Source organism: Sus scrofa, chromosome 6 (assembly GCF_000003025.6).
Source record: "Sus scrofa isolate TJ Tabasco breed Duroc chromosome 6, Sscrofa11.1, whole genome shotgun sequence".
NCBI classification, from domain to species: Eukaryota; Metazoa; Chordata; class Mammalia; order Artiodactyla; family Suidae; genus Sus; species Sus scrofa.
Window position 1 is genome coordinate 46,135,582 of NC_010448.4, and position 25,630 is coordinate 46,161,211.

At 43.6% G+C, this 25,630-nt stretch overlaps 1 pseudogene; it reads right to left on the bottom strand.

Moving 5' to 3' along the window:
• On the bottom strand, nt 3,815–23,435 carry LOC102159902 (annotated as a pseudogene).

Below are 25,630 nucleotides of genomic sequence, written 5' to 3' on the forward strand. Positions count from 1 at the left end.
CACACCACAGCTCATGGCAACGCCAGATCCTTAACCCACTGAGCAAGGCCAGGGATCGAACCCACAACCTCATGGTTCCTAGTTGGATTCGTTAACCACTGCACCACGATGGGAACTCCTGTCCTTTTTTTTTTTTTTGTCTTTTTGCTATTTCTTTGGGCCGCTCCTGCGGCATATGGAGGTTCCCAGGCTAGGGGTCCAATCGGAACTGTAGCTGCCAGCCTACGCCGGAGCCACAGCAACGCTGGGTCTGAGCCGCGTCTGCAACCTACACCACAGCTCACGGCAATGCCAGATCCTTAACCCACTGAGCAAGGGCAGGGATCAAACCCGCAACCTCATGGTTCCTAGTCGGATTCGTTAACCACCGCGCCATGACGGGAACTCCCTTTTTTTTTTTTCATTTTTATTTATTTATTATTATTATTATTTTTGCCTTTTAAGGACCACATCTGAGACATATGGGTGTCCCCCAGCTAGGGGTCGAATTGAAGCTACAGCTGCCAGCTTACACCACAGCCACAGCCACTCCAGATCCAAGGTGCGTCTGCAACCTATACCACAGCTCACAGCAACACCAGATCCTTAACCCACTGAGCAAAGCCAGGGATCAAACCCACATCCTCAGGGATACTAGCTAAGTTCACTACCACTGAGCCACAATGGGAACTCCCCTAAAAAACTAAATATAGAACTACCATATGATCCAGTAATCCCACTCCTGGGCATATATCCAGACAAAACTATAATTCAAAAAGGTATATAGGAGTTGGCAGCTGCAGCTCAGATTTGACCCCTTGCCTGGGAACTTCCATATGCCGCAGATGCAGCCCTAAAAACAAAAAAGAAAACAAAGATATTGACATCAATGTAACAGAATAGAGAACCCGGAAATAAACCCTTGAGTATATAGTCAAAGAATTTTCAACAAGGGTTCCAAGACTATGCAATGGGGATAAAATAGTCTCTTCAATGGTGTTGGGAAAACTAGATACTCCATGCAAAAAAAAAAAAAAAAGTTGGACACATAGCATATATATAAAACAACTCAAAATGGATCAAAGACCCAAATGTAAGACCTAAAATTATTAAAACTCCTAGAAGAAAACACAGGGAAAAGCTTCAGGACATTGGATTTAGCAATGATTTTTGGATATGGCACCTAAGCATAGACAACACAATAAATAGCAGACAAATGATACTACTACAAACTTTAAAATGTATGTGCATCAAAATAAATAACAAAAGGAGTTCCTGTTGTGGCACAGCAGAAGGAATCTAACTAGTATCCATGAGGATGCAGGTTCAATCCCTGGCCTCACTCAATGGATTAAGGATCCAGAGATGCTGTGAACTGTGGTGTAGGTTGTAGATGAGGCTTGGATCCTGAGTTGCTGTGGCTGTGGCACAGGCCAGCAGCTGTAACTCGGATTCAACTCCTGGCCTGGGAATTTCCATATTCCTTGGGTGCAGCCCCCCCCCAAAAAAAAGCCAAAATAAAAAACATTTAAAAATAGGGAGTTCCTGTCATGGCTCAATGGTTAACGAATCCAACTAGTAACAATGAGGTTTCGGGTTTAATACCTGGCCTTGCTCAGGGGGTTAAGGATCCGGCGTTGCCGTGAGCTGTGGTATAGGCCAAAGACTTGGCTCAGATCCCACGTTGCTGTGGCTGTGGCGTAGGCTGGAGGCTATAGCTCCAATTAGACCCCTAGCCTGGGAACCTCCATATGCCTCAGGTGCAGCCCCAGAAAAGACAAAAAGACAAAAAAATAATAATAATAATTAATTCAATTTTAAAATAAAAATAAATAACAGTAAAAATAGTAGAATGAGAGAAAATAATTGCAAATTATATACCTGATAAAGGGTTAATATCCAGAATATATAAAAACTCAAACTTTACAGGAAAATACAACCCAGTTAAAAAAAAATGGGCAAAGGACTTGAATAGACATTTCTCCAAAGCAGATATATAACTATCCAATAAGCACATGCAAAGATGCTCAACATCACTAACCAACAGAGAAATACAAATTAAAACCTCAATGAGATAGCACCTCACACCTGTCAGGATGGACATTATCAAAAGAACAAAAGAAGTATTCACAAGGATGTGGAGAAGCTGGAAACCTTGTGTACGCTGAAGTCAATATAAAAAGGTACAGCCACTATGGAAAACAGTATGACAATTCCTCAGAAAATTAAAAGTAGAATTACCATATGATCAGGATTCCCACTTTGGGATATATATATACATTTTTTAAATCCTCAAAGCAAGATCTCAAAGAGATATTTGCACACCTGTGTTCACTGCCCTGTTCTTCACAGTAACCAAGAGGGGGAAGCAACCCAATACATACAATGTAATATCAGGTAGCCTTAAGGAAGAAGGAAATCCTGTCATGCTGCAACATGGATGAAAGTGGAGGACATTACACTAAATGAAATAAGTCACAAAGGGGCAAATACTATATTATTTTACTCATAAAATATCTAAAGTATTAAAAATCATAAAAACAAAATGTATATATAATTTGAATATATATATGATCAAAAATACATATGCATATTATTTCTTGATAGTGATATCTAAGTGTATTTCTCAGATCAAGGTGGCAGGCCCAGCAGTTAGGTTGTTGGAGTGTAGTGTTACTTGTACACAATCAAGAAAGCATTATGGAGGTTCGGCAAAAAATTAAAAATATCTACCATATGATCCAGCAATTCCGCTTCTGGGTATTTATCTGAAGAAAAAAAAAAACACACTAATTTGAAAAGACATATGCACCCTCATGGTCACTGCAGCATTGTTTACAACAGCCATGATAGAAACAACCTAAATGTCTATAGATAGATGAATGGGTAAAGAAAATGTGGTTGATACACACACACACAATGAAATATTACTCGGCCATTAAAAAGAATGAAATCTTGCCTTTTTTGAAAATATGAATGGAGCAGTGAATGCATTAAGCTGAATGAAATAAGTCAAAGATAAATACCATATGATCTCACTTACAGGTAGAACCTAGAAAACCAACCAACCAAATAAAAACAAAAAACAAACCAAGCTCACAGACACAGAGAACAGACTGAAGATTGCCAGGGGAGGCAGGGTGGGGGCAGAGTAGAAAATTACTGTGAGATAGCAGTTTTGGCTGAAAAGCCCATATTACCACTTTAACTGGGGGCAGGCGTGGTGGTGGGATGAATGAGGAGAATCAACAGGTACAAACTTTCAGTTATAAAATAAGTAAAGTACAGCACAGCAACTATAGTTAATGATACTGTAGTATAACTATACCTCAATTACACCTCAGTCTAAAAACATTGTAAGTATTGGATATTGGGCATGTGGCCCTTAATAGATGAATCACAGCATTAAGGTTGTAGTAATGCAATATGTCCCCCTTATTTTTTTCTTTCAAGTTTAAAGCAGGCAAAACTAGACTGGAGAAGTACCAGGGATAATCACTCCTCTGTTAATTAGATTTTATAAAAATTAATCCTTTAAGGCTCCTTTCTAACTTAGATTAGGTTATATTACCTTTTTTTTTTTTTTTTTTTTTTTTGGTCTTTTTGTCTTTTTAGGGCCACACCAGCAGCATATGAAGGTTCCCAGGCTAGGGTTCCAACCAGAGCTGTAGCTGTCAACCTATGCCCATAGCCATAGCAACTCGAGATCCAAGCCGCATTTGCGACCTACACCACAGCTCATGCCAGATCCCCAACACGCCGAGCAAGGCCAGGGATTGAACTCTCGTTCTAATGGATGCTAGTCTGGTTCATTAACTACTGAGCCACCACAGGAACTCAAAGTTCATATTACTTTAAAAAAAAAAAAGAAATAGTGCAGAGGTCTTTTTTTGTTTTTACACCTATCATGCCATGAATTTATAGGGAAATAAATGGGTTTCAGTGGCTCAGATTATTTTCCAATGGTTCTCACAAAGTGTGCCTCTCTGGCAGAGCTGGTTGGTGCTTCAGTTAATCCCAAGTTCCTTTCTCTTTGGCTTCTTTCTTTTTCTGACCACTTTCCTTCAGACGGTTCAGAAAGCTATCTCAGCTTTGAGAGTGCTTAATATGCTTAATAGGTACACTGATGCTCTTGGCAAGAATCTTGCTCTTGATTTTTTTAACAATGCCAACTATATGCTGGCTAACATTGCAGTCTTCCAGTTTTGCCGTGCTGATATTTGTGAGGCATTCTCTTTTGGAACACTGCCCATTCCACTGATGTCAACCACATCACCTTTCTTTAGATTCACATGTATGTGCCAAAGGGATAACTCCGTGTTTTTTGAAAGGCCCAGAGAACACAGAGCAGGTGCCCCTCCTCTTTCCCTTTGTGGTGTCCTTTGTGTTGTGCTTGTCATTTTGGAGAATTACTGTGAAATGACAGTTTTGCCTAAAAGGCCCATATTACTATTTTAGCTGGAGGGGGCGGTGTCCGTGAGATCCCAAATTATCAACACAATTTGCCCACCTCCAACCCCACTGACTTGCTTTGAAATAGTTTCAAACTACGCTTTTAAAGTGGAATCAGCCAGAAGGTAAGGGTCCGTGGGAAATGATTTCCCAATATTTCTATATAAATTAAAAAAAAATTTTTTTTTGGCTGTGCCCACAGCATACAAAAATTTCCAGGCCAGGGATTGAACCCCACACCACAGCTACCTAAGCCACAGCAGTGACAATGCCAGATCCTTAACTGCTAGGCCAACAGAGAACTCCTAAACTCAAATTTAAATTCATTTTTGGAATAAGGCAGGCTCTTTGCTGTTTACAAGGTATGTAGGAAGAACCTCAGTTCTTGTGTGTTTCTCCTTTACTCTCATGTCACTATCATGCTCACAACACGTTTTTTTTTCTTTTTTTTAAATCACAACACTTCTTACACAGTTATTATGGAGGTTTTCCCTTCACCAAGCAATTCTGTTAACACCAGCTGAGTGTCCTACAATTTAATTCTGATTTAACCTCGAGATATAGCATCAGCTCCCGTAGGTTAAGGGCTCATTCCCATCTGACTGTTCCTCACGCCAATTTCAGATGATCAGAGCAAATCACAGGATTATTACCTGCGCTTCATATCCATCAGCTATAAATTGGACAGTCCCGAGACCCACTCCTCAGGTTCCATTAATTTGGTAGAGCAGCTCGCAGGACTCAGGTAAAACAGTTCACTTACTATTTACCAGCTTACTACAAAAGGACATAATAAAGGATACAGGTCGGGCAGGGTCTTGAATTGTAGGTGCTCCTGTCCCCATAGAGTTGTGACAGGCCACCCTCCCAGTATGGAGATGTGTTCACCAACCTTGAAGTTCCCCAAACCCCAAACTACTGGAAATTGTATGGATGCTTCCTCACATAGGCAGCCTCTCTAGAGAACAGGTAATTCTAAGCTTCTAATCATGGCTTGCTCTTTCTGATGAGCAGCCCCCATGCAGAAGCCCCCAGAGAGCTGCCGCACTAGAACAAAAGATGCTCCTATCCATCCAGGAAATTCCAAAGGATTTAGGAAATCTGTGTCAGGAGCTGGGGTAAAGATAAATATTAAAACAAAAAATGCTCCCAGTGCTCTTATCTCTTAGGACTCTCCTGAATTTAGGGTTTCAGGAATCCTGTGTCAGGAACTGGGGTCAAAGGCTAAATATTAGAATAAAAGATGCTCCTTGCACCCCTATTTGCAAGGATTCAGGAGCCCTGAGTCAGGAACCAAGGGCAGAGACCATTATTTACATTGACTATCACCTCACACAAGGTCATTTCCAAGTTGCAAAAAGTATCTCCCTCCCACATTTTTGCAATTTCTCTATTCTCTTGTTCAATCTTGGTTGCCACAATCAGAAAGTTGGATGTTTTTCTCCTTGTATCTTTAGTGGATACCTCAGCAGCAGACAGTAACTGCTCCAAGCCTGCTAAACAGATGTATTTAAACCAATTTTAGATGCCTGAAAAGTTTATTATTTTAGTGTCTAAGATATTGTAGGGCAATTGGTACTATGATGATAGGAAATTAGGCAATAAAGAAGTGTTTTATACTCACAGATGCCCAGAATTAGCAGGCACAGCATCACACGGGGCCAGAGGGTGAAGCGGGGCCAGAGGGTGAAGCGCCAAGGTCTGTAGGGAGGCAGAATGGGTGAGGGGAAAGCTTGGGCCTGAGCCTTTAAGGTGGTTCCACCTGAAAGGGAGGGTAGGGCGGGGCAAAGAGTTTAGGATTAGTTTGAATAAATTCAGCATGTTCTGGGCCATAGGGTGACCCTAGTTGTTCAGCATCCAGCTCTGACGTGATTACAGGACGAAGGAATATTGTCTCCTGATTATAGTTTAAGTGAGCCATAACTGTTTTTCTATTTTGTTGTTGTTGTTGTTATTGTTGCTATTTCTTGGGCCGCTTCCGCGGCATATGGAGGTTCCCAGGCTAGGGGTTGAATCGGAGCTGTAGCCACCGGCCTACGCCAGAGCCACAGCAACGCAGGATCCGAGCCGCGTCTGCAACCTACACCACAGCTCACGGCAACGCCGGATCCTTAACCCACTGAGCAAGGGCAGGGACCGAACCCGCAACCTCATGGTTCCTAGTCGGATTCGTTAACCACTGCGCCACGACAGGAACTCCTGTTTTTCTATTTTTTGTATTTAGTTACATTTTTAAGATTGTAGAGATCATAATGTTTAAACTTAAAGGGATCTCCAAGTACGACTACAATTTGATTATATTAAGTCCATGAAGTTTTATCAATTGGTGCATTTTAGCAAACGTCAAAGTTAATTTAGAGCGTTAAAAAACAAAATTCAGGAGTTCCCGTCGTGGCGCAGTGGTTAACGAATCCGACTAGGAACCATGAGGTTGCGGGTTCGGTCGCTGCCTTGCTCAGTGGGTTAAGGATCCGGCGTTGCCGTGAGCTGTGGTGTAGGTTGCGGACGCGGCCGGAGACTACAGCTCCGATTCGACCCCTAGCCTGGGAACCTCCACATGCCGCGGGAGCGGCCCGAGAAATAGCAAAAAAAACCCCCAAAAAACCCAAAAAACAAAATTCAGGGAGTTTCCATCGTGGTGCAGTGGAAACAAACCCGACTAGGAACCATGAGGTTTCAGGTTCGATCCCTGGCCTTTCAGTGGATTAAGGATCTGGTGTTGCTGTGGCTGTGTAGTAGGCCAGCGGCAACAGCTCCGATTAGACCCCTGGCCTGGGAACCTCCATATGCCATGGGTGCAGGCCTAAAAATACCGAAAAAAAAAAAAAAATCAACTAAGTAAGTTGAAATTGAATAAAGATCTTATTACCTTTATTCAAAGATTCATGAATTGGGCAGCAGCCAATCTACCAGGCAGTAAGAAGCTTCAAGGAGCTGTATAAAATGAAAGACTTTCAGGAGTTCCCGTCCGTGGTGCAGTGGTTAACAAAACTGACTAGGAACCATGAGGTTGCAGGTTTGGCCCCTGCCCTTGCTCAGTGGGTTAAGGATCCGGCGTTGCCGGGTGAGCTGTGGTGTAGGTAGCAGACCCGGCTCAGACGCTGTGTTGCTGTGGCAACAAGGAAGTTATACTAAGTAAAAAAGGAGGTTGACTATTGCAAGGTCACTTTCCTTCAGGGGATGGCAAGAGTCTATTGGCAGATTATCGCAGTAGTGCAAATCACGGGATTCCTGACTAACTAGTTAAGATTCAGTTTCAGGGAGAGCAGGAACTCTCAGTTTGGTGACTTGGGGCTTAGCATGAGCAACTCCACTTTGGGTCCATCCGTTATCTTGGTTTGGTTTTGTTGTTTTTGTTTTGCTTTTTAAAGCTGCAACTGCAGGCTAGGGGTCAAATCTGAGCTACAGCTGCCAGCCTACATCACAGCCACAGCAACTTGAGATTCGAGCCTCCTCTGCAACCTGCACAGCTCAAGGCAATGCTGGATCCTAATCCACTGAGCAGGGCCAGGGATTGAACCAGCATCCTCATGGATAATAGCTTGCTGCGCCATGAGGGGAATGCCCCCGTTATCTTGTTTTTAACAAGAGCCTATATTATAAGCACAAAAGCCAATCAGAACTTTTTGTTGTTGTTAAATTCCTTTAGCATATAAACTCTGTTACACACACATACACACACATATACATATATAATTATCACATTTAACTTATTTGTTGGGGGTTTTTTGGCCACACCTGTGGCATGTGGAATTTCCCGGGCCAGGGACTGAACCCAAGCCATGGCTGCAGCAACCCCAGATCCTTCACCCACTGTGCCAAAGAGAAGGTCCTCAAATGTCAGATTTTAATATATATTATCTTTTATTTTCTCCTGCTGTGTCTAGGGTTTTCAAATTTTTTATTTTGTTTTCCTTCCCTCTTCCTTTTTTTCCCCATTTTAGACTTTTACCTGTCTGAAGCCCCAAGTTTGAGTTTCTATCTCTGGCTAATAAGGGGAGGAGAGGGATGGCCCCATCTGTAGCATAATCATTTCCTTTTTCCCCCTTTCCCCCCTTTTGAACAAAATCTTTTAGAATAACTTATATTGAAACCATGCCCCCAAAGGGTTAAAAGAAGCTGGTGCCTTAGAAATCCTTGACTGCCTCTTACAGAACAGCAAATAAGGGAACAGCTTGTTAGAAACCCCTTTGCTTGTAACTTGCCCCTACTAATTAATTAAGCCTGCTTTTGTTTTCTCTTCTTTCACTCATTGCACATCCTCTGAGCTTCACCAAACGCTTCCAACATATGGGTCACTATAGAGATGGGGGCTTAAATCGTTTTCCAGAAATTCGGAGTGGGCTCCTCCCCAGTTAGGAGGATTTGTTGGAACCACTAACTCTAAAACTGGGCCTGTGCCGAACACTGATGAGCTCACCTTTTCCCTACTTTCAATCAACTTTACTCACAGCTAAGACCACCCAGATCCTTTATCCCTATCCCATAAATATTTCAGGCTTCTATCCTTCAGGGAGGTAGATCTGAGATTTGCTCTCTTGTTTCCTCACTGTGTCACTGGGAAGAAACTTTGTATTCTATTACAAGTTAATCACTAAACGAATGCTGCCTGTAAGTCTAAAGTATACATAACGCCCCGTCTCTGGGAACCCTGCCTCCAGATAATGAGCATTATGCTCAAATATCTTTGTGTAGCTCATAGGAAACATCCTGACCAGGCCCACCCTTGAATGACAGCTGGAAGGATGAAATGAACACGTGGCCTCCAGAATCTGTCTGGAACCAGGACTTTACCCCCACCCCTTTTAGTATAAAAGAAGCCTGAATTCTAATTTGGAGAAGATGGTTCTTTGGGACACGACGCCAGCATCTTTGCAGTCTGCCAGCTTTCCGAATAAAGTCGCTATTCCTTGCCTCCACAACTCATCTCTGGATTAGCTGGCCAGTTGTGCAGTGAGCAGAATGAGCTTGGATCTGGTAAGAGCTTGGGTGCCTTGAGAATAAACTCTCTGCTGTAAAGCTCAGCACCTCAGTGTCTGGCTTGCTGCATGTCAGGCAAACAAACCTGGTTCAGTAACCGTATGTCCAGATCGGTAAAATTCCCCCCCTTTCTTTCCCCCTCTCTGAGTGTGTACCTGATAAACTCCTGGTGGTCTGAGAGAGCTTGGCGGTGAATAGCTGCTGCCTCTCCTTCTAACTAGTGTCCTACTCAACCTCAGAGGCCTTAATAGGACAATAGAACAAAGACTAACCTCACCCAAGCAAGAAGGAATTCCATCAAAATGAAACCGAACACCTCTGACTCAACATAGCCAAACCCAGACTGGGACTTGAACCCATGTTTTTTGTTGGTTTGTTTGTTTGTTTTAGAATCACTTACTTGGTGTCTGGACTTACTGAGGCTCAGGTTTTTTGTGTCTCAGCGCAGAAGGAATTCAAAGAGAGGCAAAGTGATAGGCAAGAAATAGACTTAGCAAGATGGGACGCTTATAAGGGCTACAAGTAAGGCAATAAGGCTCTGCCCCAAGGATTAAATGGGCTACATTTTTATAATCCAAGGAAAGTGGAGAGTGAGAAAGACTGTATTATTCCTCATTCTCAAGTAGACAGCAGGATTACATCACCAGCTCCTCCTCAGGTAAGAGAGTATTTGACCCTATGAGATCAAACTAGGACTGTCATGGTGCTTATTCAAATCAGCAGCAAGGCGGTAACATAGGCTAAAACATGTTGCATCATCTCAGGTTTCCTTATAACGAGTCTTCTACTCTGGAATGTCATCTTTCCCTTGAATTCTTGTCCTTGGTCCTAAGGATCATTATCTTGCTGAACTTGAATGCAGACCTCGTTTTATCTTTCACTTAATGACCTGAGGTATATCTTCTGGTTTATTTTATGATTTTAACCAAGCCTGCTTTGTTCCATGACATTCTGATAGCTTTCTTGCACAATCATTCACTTTCATTGGTCTCCCAAATTTCCCTAGGTTTCCCTCTCTATCTGTGGTCCCCCACTGGGACTTCTACAACTACCTGGGTGACTATCCGACTCGATCCCTATCAAAAAGACTGCCTTTGTGCTCTTCTGCTCCTCTTACAAGGACCCCAGTCTGCCAGCTAACCCTGAAGATTTTGCACTTACCAAGATTTCACAATTATGTGAGCCAATTCTTTAAAAATCTCTAGATAGATAAATAGACAGATGGGTGGATAGACAGTGCAGATCAATAAATACAGATATAATGTCTATTTATATCTAGAGTTTTTGTTTTTTGTTTTTGCATTTTTAGAGCCACATCTGCAGCACATGGAGGTTTCCAAGCCAGGGGTGGAATCAGAGCTGCAGCCGCCAACCTATACCTCAGCCACAGCAACACCAGACCCAAGCCACATCTGCAACATACACCACAGCTTGCAGCAACACTGGATCCCTCACCCACTGATTGAGGCCAGGGATCGAACCTGCATCCTCATGGGTACCAGTCGGGTTCTTAACCTGCTGAGCTACAATGATAACACCAAACCCTTATATGTTTGATAAAATAATTTTTGACAAGGATGCCAGGACGATTCAATGGGGAAAGGAAAAAGGTTTCAACAAATCATGCTGAGAATATCATATAGCTACATGCAAAAAATATATCATATTCAACAATTAACTCAAAAGGAATCAAAGACAAATGTAAAACCTAAAATGTAAGGATTTTATAATTTCTGTAAGAAAACATAGGGGAAAATTTCATGACATTAGATTTGGCAATAATTTCTTGATATGAAATCAAAAGCATAGGCAAGAAGTAAAAACAGATAAACTGGACTACATCCACATTAAGAACTTGTACATCAAAGGATAATATCAAGAGAACAAGAATACAACTCATATGGAGTTCCTTTTGTGGCTTAGAAGGTTAAGAACATGACTAGTATCCATGAGGACGAGGGTTCGATACCTGGCTCCACTCAGTGGGTTAAGGATCTGGCATTCCCCTGACCTGTGGTGTAGGTCACAGATGAGGCTCAGATCCCACGTTGCTGTGGCTGTGGCTTAGGCCAGCAGCTATAGCTCTGATTTTACCTCTAGCTTGGGAACTTCCATATGCTGCAGGTGTGGCCCTAAAAATATATATATAAAATTAAAAAAAATGGATTTCCTGTCGTGGCACAGTGGTTAACGAATCTGACTAGGAACCATGAGGTTGCAGGTTTGATCCCTGGCGTTGCTCAGTGGGTCAAAGATCTGGCGTTGCTGTGAGCTGTGGTGTAGGTCACAGACGAGGCTCAGATCCCATGTTGCTGTGGCTCTGGTGTAGGCAGGTGGCTACAGCTCCGATTCAACCCCTAGCCTGGGAACCTCCATAAGCTATGGGAGCGGCCCTAGAAAAGGCAAAAAGACAAAAAAATAAATAAATAAAAATAAAATAAAATAAAGCCTCATAGGATGGTAGAGAATATTTGCAAATCATATATCTGATAAGGGCTTACTATCCAGACTAAATAAAGAACTCCAAAAACTCAACAATGTAAAAAACAACTTGTTTAGGAGTTCCTGCTGTGGTGCAATGGGATCAGCAGCATCTCTGGAGCCATGGGACTCAGGTTCGATCCCGGGCCTGGCAGAGTGAGTTAAAAGGATCTGGCATTACCATAGCTGTGGCATAGGTCACAACTGTGGCTTGGATCTGATCCCTGGCCAGGGAATTCCATATGTCATGGGGTGGCCAAAAAGAAACACACAAAAACCAAATTTGTTTAAAAAATAGGATATGGAATTTTCTTGTGGTGCAATGGGTTAAGGATTGGTCTTTGTCACTGCAGTGGTTTGGGTTGCTGTTGTGGTGAGGGTTTGTCAATTTCTGGCCTGGGAACTTCTGCATGCCACAGGTAAGGCAAAAGAAAGCAAAAAAAAAAAAAAAAAAAAAAAGACACCAATCTTTTTTTGGAGTTCCTGCTGTGGCAAAATGGGATCAGCAATGTCTCTGCAGCACCAGAACACAAGTTTGATCACAGACCCAGCCTTGCACAGCACAGTGGGTTAAAGGATCTGATGTTGCCACAGCTGCAACGGATCTGATCCCTGGCCTGGGAATTCTACATGCTGCAGGGCAGCCAAAAAAGAAAAAAAAAAAATATATCAGAAAGGACTCAAACAGACATTGCTCCAAAGATGACATACAGGAGTTCCCTTTGTGGCTCAGCAGTCAACGAATCTGACTAGCATCCGTGAAGACAGGTTCGATCCCTGGCCTTGTTCAGTGGGTTAAGGATCCAGCATTGTCATGAGCTGTGATGTTGCAGATGTGGCTTGGATCCTGTGTTGCTGTGGCTGTGGTGTAACCCAGCAGCTACAGCTCCTGATTCAATCCCTAGCCTGGGAACCTCCATAGGCCGCAGGTACGGCCCTAAAAAGAAAGAAAGAAAAAAAAAAAAACGCACAAAGATGATATACAGATAGCCAGTAAACACATGAAAAATTGCTCAATATCACTAATCTTTAAGAAAATGCAAATCAAAGTCACAAAGATTTTGTGAATAGTCAACTTCACATTAGAATGGCTATTATTTAAAAAAAGAAAGTGGGATTTCCCACTGAGGCACAGCAGAAGTGAATCCAAGTAGTATCCATGAGGATGCGGGTTCAATCCCTGGCCTAGCGCAGTGGGTCAGGGATCCGGCTTGTGGTGGGTGAGCTGTGGTGTAGGTCGAAGACCCATCTCAGACCCAGCAGCTATAGCTCCAGTTTGACCCCTAGCCTGAGAACTTCCATATGCTGGTGAGTTTAGCCCTAAAAAGCAAGCAAGCAAGCAAATAAATAAATAAGTAAATAATAAATAATAAATAAATAGAAGGAAGGAAAGACCAAAAAAGAAACAAGACAAAAAACAAACCCAGGAGTTCCCGTTGTGGCTCAGTGGTTAACGAATCCGACTAGGAACCATGAGGTTGTGGGTTCGATCCCTGGCCTTGCTCAGTGAGTTAAGGATCTGGCATTGCCATGAGCTGTGGTGTAGGTCGCAGACGCGGCTTGGATCTGGTGTTGCTGTGGCTGTGGTGTAGGCCAGTAGCTACAGTTCCGATTAGACTCCTAGCCTGGGAACCTCCATATGCCGAGGGAGCGACCCTAGAAAAGGCAAAAAGACCAAAAAAAAAAAAAAAAAAAAAAAAAAAAACCCCAGAAAATAACAAGTGTTTGCAAAGATATGGAGAAATTGGAACTCTTGTGTCCTGCTGGTGGGAATGTAAAATGGGCAGCTGCTGTGGAAAACAGCACAGCAACTCCTCAAAAAATTAAATATTGAATTACCCTGTGATCCAGAAATTCCACTACAGGTATACATCTAAGTTGAATTGAAAGCAGGGATTTTCTTTTTTTTCTTTTCTTTTTTTTTTGGGGGGGGGGAGCTTTTTAGGGCAGCACCCGCAGCATATGGCAATTCCCACGCTAGGAGTTAATCATAGCTACAGCTGCCAGCCTAGCCACAGCCACAGCAATACGGGATCTGAGCTGGCAATGCTGGATCCCTGACCCACTGAGCGAGGCCAGGATCAAACCCAAATCCTCATGGACACTAGTCAGATTCTTTTCTGCTGTGCCACAAGGGGAACTCCAGAAAGCAGGGACTTTAAGGATATTTGTATGATAATATTCACAGTAGTATTATTCACAATAGCCAAAAAGAGGAAACAATCATTTAGATGGACATTTAGTCCCTCAACAGATGAATTAATAAAATGCAGTATGTACAGACAATAGAATATTATTCAGCCTTAAAAAAATGAAATTCCCTTTTTTTTTCCTTTTTGGCCACATCCTTAGCACACAGGAAGTTCAAAGCATGTGAAGTTCCCAGGCCAGAGACTGAACTCACACAATAGCAGTGACCCAAGCCACAGAAATGACAATGCTAGATCCACTGCTCCTCCAGGGAAATCCAAAAAGAAGGAAATTCTGTCACCTGCTACGACAAGGATATAATTGAAGGCATTAGGCTAAGTGAAATAAGCCAGACACAAAAGGACATTTTCAGCGAGGAAGAAAATTTCCTCTACTCTTCTAGGTTCTGCTGGCTAGTCTAAGAATTAAGTTGACCTGAGACAGACTAACAGGAGAAAATCGATGTTCCATTACATGTATAGATTGGGAGATAGCCAGGAAAAGAGAGTAAATCTCAAAATGACCAAAACGCTAACCTCAAATACCACCTTCAGGTAAAGACAAAAGAGGATGTTGGGGGTAGCAGTTTGGGACCTCAAAGAATCCCATGAAACATGAAATAAGTGTCTGCTGGGCCAGCTGTTGGAGGCATGAATATGCGACGTGACAAAGAATAGAAAGAAAAGACTGGCTAGGGGATTAAGATGGCGGAATAGAAGGACTGGAGCTCAACTTTTCTCCTAAAAACAACAAAATTCACAGCTAAAGACTGAGCAATCTCCACCCAAATGGACTGGAAACCCATACCCTACTCTAGAAGAAAAAGAGGAGGCCACATCCACAGGTAGGAGGGGTGATTTCGTGATATAAACAACCCCATACCTCCCGGGTGGGAAGCTCCACAGACTGAAAACTAACTGGCTCACAGAGACTCACCTGCAGGAGTGAGAGTTCTGAGCCCCACATCAAACCCTCACATGCTGGGATCTGTCACTGGGAGAAAGAGCCCCTGGAGCATCTGGCATTGAAGGCCAGTGGGGCTTGTGCGCAGGAGCTCCACAGGACTGGGGGAAACAGAGACCCCATTCTTAAAAGGCGCACACAGACTTTCATGGGCACTGGGTCCCAGGGCAGAGAGAGGTCTCCACAGGAACCTAGGTCAAACCTGACTGCAGTTCTTGGAGGACATCATGGGAAAACAGGGGTGAATGTGGCTTGTTGTGAGGGAAGGACATTGAAGGCAAAGCTCTCGGGAATATTCAGCAGCTGCCTTTCTCTGGAGGGGGCCATTTTGGGAAAATCTGGCCCCACTCGTCAGTCAGTGCTGAGAAGCCCCAGGGCAAACAACAATCCAGGTGGGGTCACAGCCCCGCCCCTCAGTAAACAGGCTACCTAAAGAGCCTCAGGCACACAGCAGCCCCTAATCCCATCCAGAGACTAAGCCCCACCCACCAGAGGGATTAGAATCGGCTCCACCTACCAGTGGGCAGGCATCAGCCCCTCCCATCAGGAAGCCTACACCAAGCCCCCCATACTGACTTCAGCCACAAGGGGGGCAGACACCAGAAGTAAGAGAGGCTACAACTCTATTATCTATAAAAAGGTCACCACACCAAAAACCTATAAAAATGAAAAGACAGAGAACTATAACTCAGATGAGGGAGAAAGGAAAAACCCCAGAAAAACAGCTAAGCAAGGAGGAGATTCTCAGCCTCCAGGAAAAAGACTTTAGACTGTTGATACTGAAGATGATGCAAGACATTGGAAATAAACTGGAGGCAAAGATGGATAACTTTCAGGAAACACTAACCAAAGAGATACAAGCTATAAAACTTAAACAAGAAGAGATGCAAAATACAATAACTGAAATAAAAAACTCACCAGAAGCAGCTAACAGCAGAATACAGGAGGCAGAAGAACAAATAAGCGAGGTGGAGGACAGATTAGAAGAAATTACGGATGCAGAAGAGAAAAGAGAAAAAAGATTGAAAACAAATGAAGAGAGTCTCAGGGAACTCTGGGACAATGTTAAACGCACCAACATCCGTATTATAGGGGTGCCAGAAGGAGAAGAGAGAGAGGGGGGGACAGAAAAAATATTCCAAGAGATAATAGCCGAAAACTTCCCTAACATGGGAAAGGAACCACTCACTCAAATCCAGGAGGCACAACGAGTACCATAGAAAATAAACCCAAGGAGGAACACACCAAGACACATAATAATCAAACTGACCAAAATTAAAGACAGAGAAAATCTTGAAAGCAGCTAGGTAACATACAAGGGAACTCCAATAAGGTTATCGGCAGTCCAGAAGGGAGTGGCATGATATACTTAACGTGATGAAAGGAAAAAACCTCCAACCAAGAATACTCTACCCAGCAAGACTCTCATTCAGATTTGAAGGAGAAATCAAAACCTTCTCAGATAAGCAAAAGCTGAGAGAATTCAGCAACACTAAACCAGCCTTACAACAAATACTAAAGGAACTTCTCTAGGCAGGAAAGAAAAGATCAGCAACAGGAAACAAAAATTCCACAAATGACAAGGCTCACCAGTAAAGGTATATATACAGTAAAGATATGAAATCATCCATGCACAATTATACCACCAAAATCAGAAATCATGAGAAGAGGTGGGTACAAATGCGGGACACCAGAAATGAACTTGCAATTAAGAGAACAACAACTTAAAACAATCTCATATACATATAGACTCTTACATCAAAACTTCAGAATAACTGCAAACCAAAAATCTACAATTGATACACAAACAAGGAATCTCTGGAGAAGAAATATATCTCATCGAAAATAAGTGCATAATCCACCATGAAGGGGGTCATTTGACATCATTCTTGGAATGCTGAAGTCTTCTTAGATATGATTCTGATTTCCTCTCCATCAAAGACCTTATGATAATTATAATTAAATAATGCCACTGTACAATTAAATAATACAGTTCTACAACTGTATTATTAATAACCATTTCTCTCCATGGTACAATGTAAAGTCTATAATGTCTTGTTTATCACATCACCTAGAATGGTGTAATGCCTTTATTGCAGAATCAATGAGATGGAACAAATTGTGAGGACATATTTATATAGTTACACTGTTTTTTAACCAACTTATGCATTTTATATTTTACTTATTTTCAGAGGGTGTATTATTTTTGTTATGCTTACCAGTTGTTATTCTTTTTATTAGGCTATATAAGATATTTAATGGTATATAAGGCTTTCTTCTTTGTAAATTTTAGTTGCATAATATAACAATTTAATATAATGCTAATTTTTAAAGAAAAATTGAAATGTTACAGATAAAACTAAGTAGTAAAGCTGAAAGCCATAAAATTGGGATAAAGTATAGAATAAATTTCCTATTTGTCTCAGCATATTTTCCATTCCACTTCTCCAGTGGGAGTCACTTAATCTGTTTCTTAAGATCCATGTTATAATAATCTGTGTGAATGTAATTGTGTGTAAATGTATGTATTTTATTCTGTAAAAAATAAAAAAAAAAAAAAAGCTGTTTTATAAAAAAAAAAAAAAAAAGGGGGAGTTCCCGTCGTGGCGCAGTGGTTAACGAATCCGACTAGGAACCATGAGGTTGCGGGTTCGGTCCCTGCCCTTGCTCAGTGGGTTAACGATCTGGCGTTGCCGTAAGCTGTGGTGTAGGTTGCAGACGCGGCTCGGATCCCGAGTTGCTGTGGCTCTGGCGTAGGCCGGTGGCTACAGCTCCGATTCAACCCCTAGCCTGGGAACCTCCATATGCCGCGGGAGCGGCCCAAGAAATAGCAACAACAACAACAACAACAACAACGACAAAAGACAAAAGACAAAAAAAAAAAAAAAAAAAAAAAGACTGGCGCCATAGAGTGGCTGTAGAGGTCAGTCTACACAAGGTCTCGTGACTCTCTCATGACCCTTGAGGCAAATGAATGAGAACATCATCAACGAATGGCATCTGGAAAACAAGATTGCTGAAGCCCTGATGTTGCTGATGGAAAACCATCAGCTCTGACAGTCTCAGGACTGGAGCACGCCTTGGGGGACTTATGGGAGAGGCCATAGATTGCTTGAAGCAAAGAACAAACTATGGCCTGGGAGGGCTAAAACATTTATGACTACTTTCTGTGCTTAGGAATGCCTGTCCTAGCATATCTCACTTCCAATGAGTTTGAAGTAAAATACCGATGTATCCCCTGCACGTACAAGGACGTAGAAAAGAGTAAATAAAAACCATGAGTTGGCTCAGAGGGTGGCTATTGCCTCTTGAAGGCGGTAGCCCCCTGATCCCCACTCTATTTCTATGTCTCTTTCTTATTATTTCTGGGGCACCGCTGACTTCGGGACCTGGGTTGACAAGCAGGCCTTATCAGCCAGCAAGAGACAATGAGACCCAGGGAGGATTGCTAGCTTCTTCCCTGTTTACAAACCTAGTTCATACTATAGTTAGAGGATTGCTAGCTTTTTCCCTGTTTACAAACCTAGTTCATACTATAGTTATCTATGGCGATAGCTTCCTTCCCGAAACAGGTCCTTTAAACACATTCTTTTACGCAGTTAGGGGGAGATCAAAGTTTCTTCTCAAATCTTTTTGGGCTTTGATTACTTTCACCTCAAAATAACAGACCTTTGGGGGTGGCAAGTTATGTCTCCCTACCACAACCCACACACACATTTATGGCCTCGCCCACAGCATATGGAAGTTCCCGGGCCAGAGATTGAATCTGAGTCCCAGCTGTGACCTACATCCTAACTTTGGCAACTTGGGATACTTTAACCCCCTGCACCAGGCCTGGATAATACCCAAGCCTCTACAGTGATCCAAGCCACTGCAGTCAGGTTCTTAACCCACTGCACCATAGCAGGAACTCCCCCTACAACATATATCGCACAATTCCACTCACATGAGGTACCTAGTTTACCCAAATTCAGAGACAGTAAGTGGAATGGTGATTGCCAGGGGCTAGAAGGAAGAGGAAATAGGGGGTTATTATTTAATGGGCATAGAGAATGCGTTTCAGCTTGGGAAGATGAAAAGGTCTGGAGATGGATGGTAGTGATGGTTGCACAGCAATGCAAATATACTTAATGCTGCTGAACTGTATGTATATACTGTTAAAATGGTAGATTTTACATTTTACATTTTAGCAAAATAAAAAGATTAGAGCTCTAAAATCAATACAGTAGTTTGTTTTTTTTCTTTTCCAGGCCAGGGATGGAACCTGTGCCACAGCAGACTCTAGCACTGCAGTGACTATGAGGGATCCTTAACCCATAACCCCATTATAGCAAAATAATTCCTATACTCTTTTTCTTTCTAGGTCATTCTAGCTAAAAGTTGTCAGTTTTACTGATCTTTTCACAGAACCAAATTTGGTCTCATTGATTTTCTCTATTTTTCTCATTGTTCAATTTTTTTCACTCTAATTTTTATTATTTCCTTTTTTTCTGCTGGCTTTTGGTTTAGTTTGTTGCTATTTATTTAATTCTTTGAGGTTTAAAGCTACATCATTGGGAGTTCTTGTGGTTCAGCGGGTTAAGAATCTAATATCCATGAGGATGTGGTTTCAACCCCTGGCCTGACTCAGTGGGTTATGGATCCAGTGTTGCCGTGAGCTATGGTGTAGGTTGGAAGCAGCAGCTCCTATTCCACCACTAGCCTGGGAACACCCATATGTAGCAGGTGTGGACCTAAAAAAAAAGAGGGAAAAAAAAAAAAAAAAAGAAAACAACAGACCAATATCTCTTGTATATATGGATATTAAAAAACCTCAAGAGAGTTCCCGTCATGGCTCAGTGGTTAACGAATCTGACCAGGAACCATGAGGTTGCGGGTTCAATCCCTGGTCTTGCTCAGTGGGTGAAGGATCCGGCGTCGCCCTGAGCTGTGGCGTGGGCTGCAGACATGGCTCGGATCCCACGTTGCTGTGGCTGTGGTGTAGGCCGGCGGCTGCAACTCCGATTCAACCCCTAGCCTGGGAACCTCCACATGCCTCGGGAATGGCCCAAGAAGTGGCAAAAAGACCAAAATAAATAAATAAAAAACCTCAAGAAATACCAGCAAATGGAAACCTGCAGTATATAGAAGGGGTATACAATAACCAGGTAAGATTTATCTCAGGAATACAAAAGAGGTTCAACATATGAAAATTAATCAACATCTTATACCATATGACTTGGGGATCTGAAAACTGACAGCACTAACCACTTGAACCTAGCCAGAACATAGATTGGGACTTGAACCCATGTGCCAGGACTTGAACCCAGCCTAAACCCAGACTGGGACTTAAACCCACGGTTTTAAATTAGAATCACTCACCCTGTGTCTGGACTCACTGAGGTTCAGGTTCTTCATGTCTCCGAGCAGAAGGAACTCAGCAAAAGACAAAGTGATAGGCAAAAAAATACATTTATTAGGATAGGATGCTTGTGAAAGATGCAAGCCCTGAGGATCGCGTGGGCCACAGTTTTATCATCCAAAGGAATGGAGGTTGGAAAAGACGGCCTCTTCCTTTCTGGGAATAGTAGCTCCTCCTGGGTATCCCGTAAATTGTATATTCAAATCAGCAGAAGGGCGGTCCTCAAAACTCCTGCCCTAGGTCTGAATCTGAAAGCAGGCCTCATCCCATCCCCCACCAAACAACCCGAGGTAGTTCTCGCACTTCCACTAGTCAGGCAAGCCTGCATTGTTCTGATGGCTTTTTTGAGCAATTTATTAACTTAAAGTGATCTCCCAAAGTCCCCTAGATTTCCCTCTCTATCTATGATCCTCTACTGGGACTTCTATAACTACCTGAGCCTACAGCATCCCTATCAGATCCACAAGAACACCCTTAGGCTCAGTGATTTTCTGGAAAGAGTCACAACACTCAGAAAAACCATAATAAGGATCACCAGGGGTGGTGGCTCCTTGGCTTAAGGATCTGTCATTGTCACTGTTGTGCTCTGGTTACAGATGTGTCATGGGTTAGATCCCTGGCTGGGAAACTTTGGCATGCTGCGTGTGACCAAAAAAAAAAAAGAAAGAAAAAGAAAGAAAGAAAAGCTGCAATATTTATGCTTATGATTTATTTTAGCGAAAGGATACTCTTTAAAATCAGCAAATGGAAAAGGCATATAAGGCAAAGTATAGGAGAGACGAGAAGTAAGGTTCCAGTTGTCCTCCCCCAATGGAGTCACATAAGACAGCACTTAATTCTCCTAGCAGCCATGGGAGGCAATAAGTGTGAAGTATGTGAACCAGGGAAGCTCACCCAAGCCCTGGCATCCAGGCTTTATAGGGAGCTCAGTCATTTAGGCACGTGGTGACCATATAACTGACCTGAGCTACTCAGTCTCCAGCTCCCCGAGAGGTCAAACTGATACAGCCTGATCCAGAGCTCAGGCAGACTCTTACCACAAGTCACATTATTAGCATAGATTAACAGTCTGATCAAACAGATACAGGGTGCCCCAATGCCTCAGATATACAACATCCTGAGGCAGGATTATCCAAGAACTCAGAGATAAATTCCCAGGAGCCAGTCAAGGGCTAATCCTCTCTTTAGCATGTGCAATTCTGCACTGGAACCAGCCAAGCCCATTGAGCTAACCTAATAGTGCATATCATTAAAATAATAAAGAAAAAATAATTATCTCAATTTATATAGATACTAATTTGACAAAAATCCAATACCCCTTCAAGATAAAAGTGCTCAACAAAATTTAAGAAGGAGACTTCTGCTGCAAAGAAAACGCCGGATCCTTAACTCGCCACGGCACACCAGGAACTCCAGAGTGGCTTTTCCTGTTTAACTTCTGTCCTTCAAGGACCCTGCAAGATGAGGTGGGTACTTTATGTCTTCCCATCCCCCAAGGGGCAGTGGACTCTTATGCCCGGAGGGTGTAAAGTGCCTGCTCTAGTTGACTAATGGTGGGTCTTGATTTGTAAATTACAATAAAAGCTTTCATGATCCTTTAAAAAACATATCAACCTTCTTGAAATAGAATTTACATACAGAGAGTTCCCATCGTGGCGCGGTGGTTAATGAATCCGACTAGGAACCATGAGATTGCAGGTTTGATCCCTGGCCTTGCTCAGTGGGTTAAGGATCCGGCATTGCATGAGCTGGGGTGTAGGTCAAAGACGAGGCTCAGATCTGGAGTTGCTGTGGCTGAGGTGAAGGCCGGTGGCTACAGCTCTGATTAGACCCCTAGCATGGGACCCTCCACATGCCATGGGTACAGCACCAGAAAGACAGAAAGACAAAAACAAAACAAAATCAAAATGACTAACTTCAGCCTGATCCCAGGGAACTCTGGTGTGTGCACTGAACCAGAAAGTGGCACAGGAGTTCTCACACCAGGCAAGGGGACCAAGCTTTTGACCCTGCTCACCATGTCTGTTAGCCATTGGCCAAACTATACTCCCACCCCTGGCCCAGGAAGGAAGAGGCACAGCTTTTCTGGCCAGCTGTCTCCTGTTTAGCTAATGGTAATTCTCTGGATTCAACCAGACAGCAGTGGTGGGTATAGTGAAGGCAAACTGGACAGGGCACCAACAGCAACCACTTCAAGGAAACTTGGTGAAGTCACCTAAGAAAAGTTTGGGGGGGTACAATGGCAGGGCTGAGGTGTTTATGTATATTTTTTATTTATTTTTCAGGGCCGCACCCACGGCATATGAAAGTTCCCAGGCTAGGGGCCGAATAGGAGCTACGACTGCCAGCCACAGCCACAGCTCACGGTAACATCGGACCCTTAACCCACTGAGCAAGGCCAGGGACCGAACATGCGTCCTCATGGGTTCATGACCATTGAGCCACAATGGAAACTCCGAGCTGAGGTGTTTAAAGAGTGTTTCAGCCATTCATGTGGGTGCAGCAGGTAAGAAAACTGCAGAAAGGAACAAAGGATGCAGGATGAGCAGACTGGGGAGGGAGAGCAGCTGAGGAAAGACCGCGCTTGTTTGGGGACGGAAGGGCCAGTGTTGGCCTCAGCTGGTTGTGCTTAATTCTCTTCCCTCAGGAAGTCAAAACTGAGGGTGGTAGATTTCAGTCAGACCAGAGGTCGAGCTCACAGAGTCTAATGACTGCTCTGAGGATGCAGCTAGCTCCGCATCCTCACAGATTACAAGCGTGGACCTAGGATGACCCTTCCTGAGACCAAACCCAGGAAAAGGAAAAACTGGAAGAAGAAGCCTTGTCAGGACTGGCAACCTTTGGACCTGCATATAAACCTCTCCTTGGGCACCTTTCGCAGTGGGGACTTACCTTCCTCTGTCTTGAGGAAGGTGAAGCAGAGCTGCTGGCCCCTGCGCCTGTTTTGTAGGAAGATGCACATCAAGAACGTACCGATCATCCAGGCCATGGAGATCCTGGACCTGCTGCAGCTGGAATTTATTCAAGAGCTGGATGGAGATAAGGGATTGCTTTGGGTTGCTCTCAGGTGACAGCAAACTTGCCCGACAAGCGGAGCAAATGAAAAACCTGTGCAGCTTCACGCGGTCTCAGCCCATCTTCGGGACTGCAGCTGCCGAGAGGGAGCTGCCCTCTGATGCTTTCACTTCGTTCCTCTCCCACCTAAGCCCGCTGGGACGCCTCCAGCTGCTCCACCTGTCCTCCCACCACATTTCAGGCTACTTGCACCACCTTCTCAGGTGAGCACAAGGGAAGTTTCTCCCCATTCCTTAGTGACAGACTGCAAGTCAGGACAGAGCCAAGGACTGAGCAAGAACAGTGCATGCATATCCCAGCCAGCTGAGTCCGTCTCGGGCCCCCTTGAGGACTGGTAACTTTCAGGGAAAGTAAGTTATATCTGGAGGAGAAAAAACTCACAGACTCAACACTGAACATCCCCTAGGCCCTTGCACTGAGCAGTTCTATTATACCTATTTTACAGATGGGGTAACCAAGACCCAGAGAGGTTCAGGAACTTGTCCAAGGTCACACAGCCAGTAAGAGGCAAGATTTGAACCCAGAAAGTTTGTTCTTTCTGTGCTAAACCACCTCTCTGGGGAAATTACCTTCATTCTTGGGTACTCACTGAATGCCCAGTGGAGCTTATAGTTCTTGATGAGGGAAGATGAAGCAGTATTGGTAATAAAAGATACATAGGAGTGCGCGTTGTGGCTCAGTGGAGCATTTATGAGGACACAGATTCGAACCCTGGACTTGCTCAGTGGGTTAAGGATCTGGCATTGCCATGAGCTGTGGTGTAGGTCGCAGACATGGCTTGGATCCCGCGTTGCTGTGACTGGCATAGGGCGGCAGCTACAGCTCCGATTAGACCCTTAGCTTGGGAACCTCCATATGCCAAGGGTGCAGCCCTATAAAAAGACAAAAAAAAAAAAAACAACCCATAGGTGTTTGATATTCTCTGTCCCCCTGCCCCCAGTGACAATGGCCCTTAAAAATATCTCCAAGGAACTCTTGGAAATCTAGTTTCTTGGGTCTAGTGACAGGGTAAATGGAAGCTAGAGGTGGCAGCAGCCCCCAAACCACTATTCAGTGGTCATAGCTACATTTTTTTTTTTTTTGGTCTTTCTGTCTTTTTAGGGCTGCACCCTCGGCATATGGAGGTTCCCAAGCTAGGGGTCTAATTGGAGCTGTAGCTGCCGGCCTATGCCATATAGAAGTTCCCAGTCTAGGGGTTCCCAGCCTACACCACCACAGCCACAGCAATTTGGGATCTAAGCCACATCTGCAACCTAGGCCATAGCTGATGGCAACTCTGGATCCTTAATCTACTGAGCAAGGCCAGGGATCAAACTCAAATCCTCATGGATACTATGTCGGGATCTTAACTTGTTGAGCCACAATGGGAACTCACTGTAGCTACTATTTTACTACAGTTGACCCTTGAACAACTTTGGAAGGTTATAGAGGTGCTGAACCCCTGCGCAGCTGAAAATCCAAATAACTTTCCAGGAGGCTCTCTGTATCCAAGGATTTAAGCAACTGCAGGTTGCGTCGTACTGTAATGGTATTTATGGGAAAAAATCCACCTATAAATGGACTATCAGCTCAACCTGAGTTGTTCAAGGGCGAACTATATTCAGTGTTTATTTTATGTTCTGAGCCTTTTAAAAATGAGTACCTCTAGGGCCCTCCCTTGTGGTGCAGCAGGTTGAGGATCTGGCGTTGTTGCTGCAGTGGCTCGGGTTGCTGCTGTGGCATGGGTTCAGTCTCTGGCCTGGGAACTTCCACATGATGCAGGTGTGGGCAAAAATAAAAAATTAGGACCTCTACATCCCCAAAAAACTTAAAAGTTAAGTAGTAAGATAGTTAAGATATTCACTTCATAGAGTTGAGTCCTGGGGCCTTGAAAGGATGAGTCGATGACCACTGTCACTCATCACAGGGTAGGGCTGGTCCTAGGACAGTCTCCTGATCAGAGAAGGTCTTTACACACCAGACCTGGCCCAGTCTAGGGCATGAGTCTTTTGGGGCTAGAAAGCCTGGGGGCTCCTGAGACGTTTTTTGCCCGATCCCTGCTCGCTGAGAGTAACCATGTGCTGCCATCTCTCCTCAGCTACCTGCCTGCTGCCCTGGAAACCTTGGAGC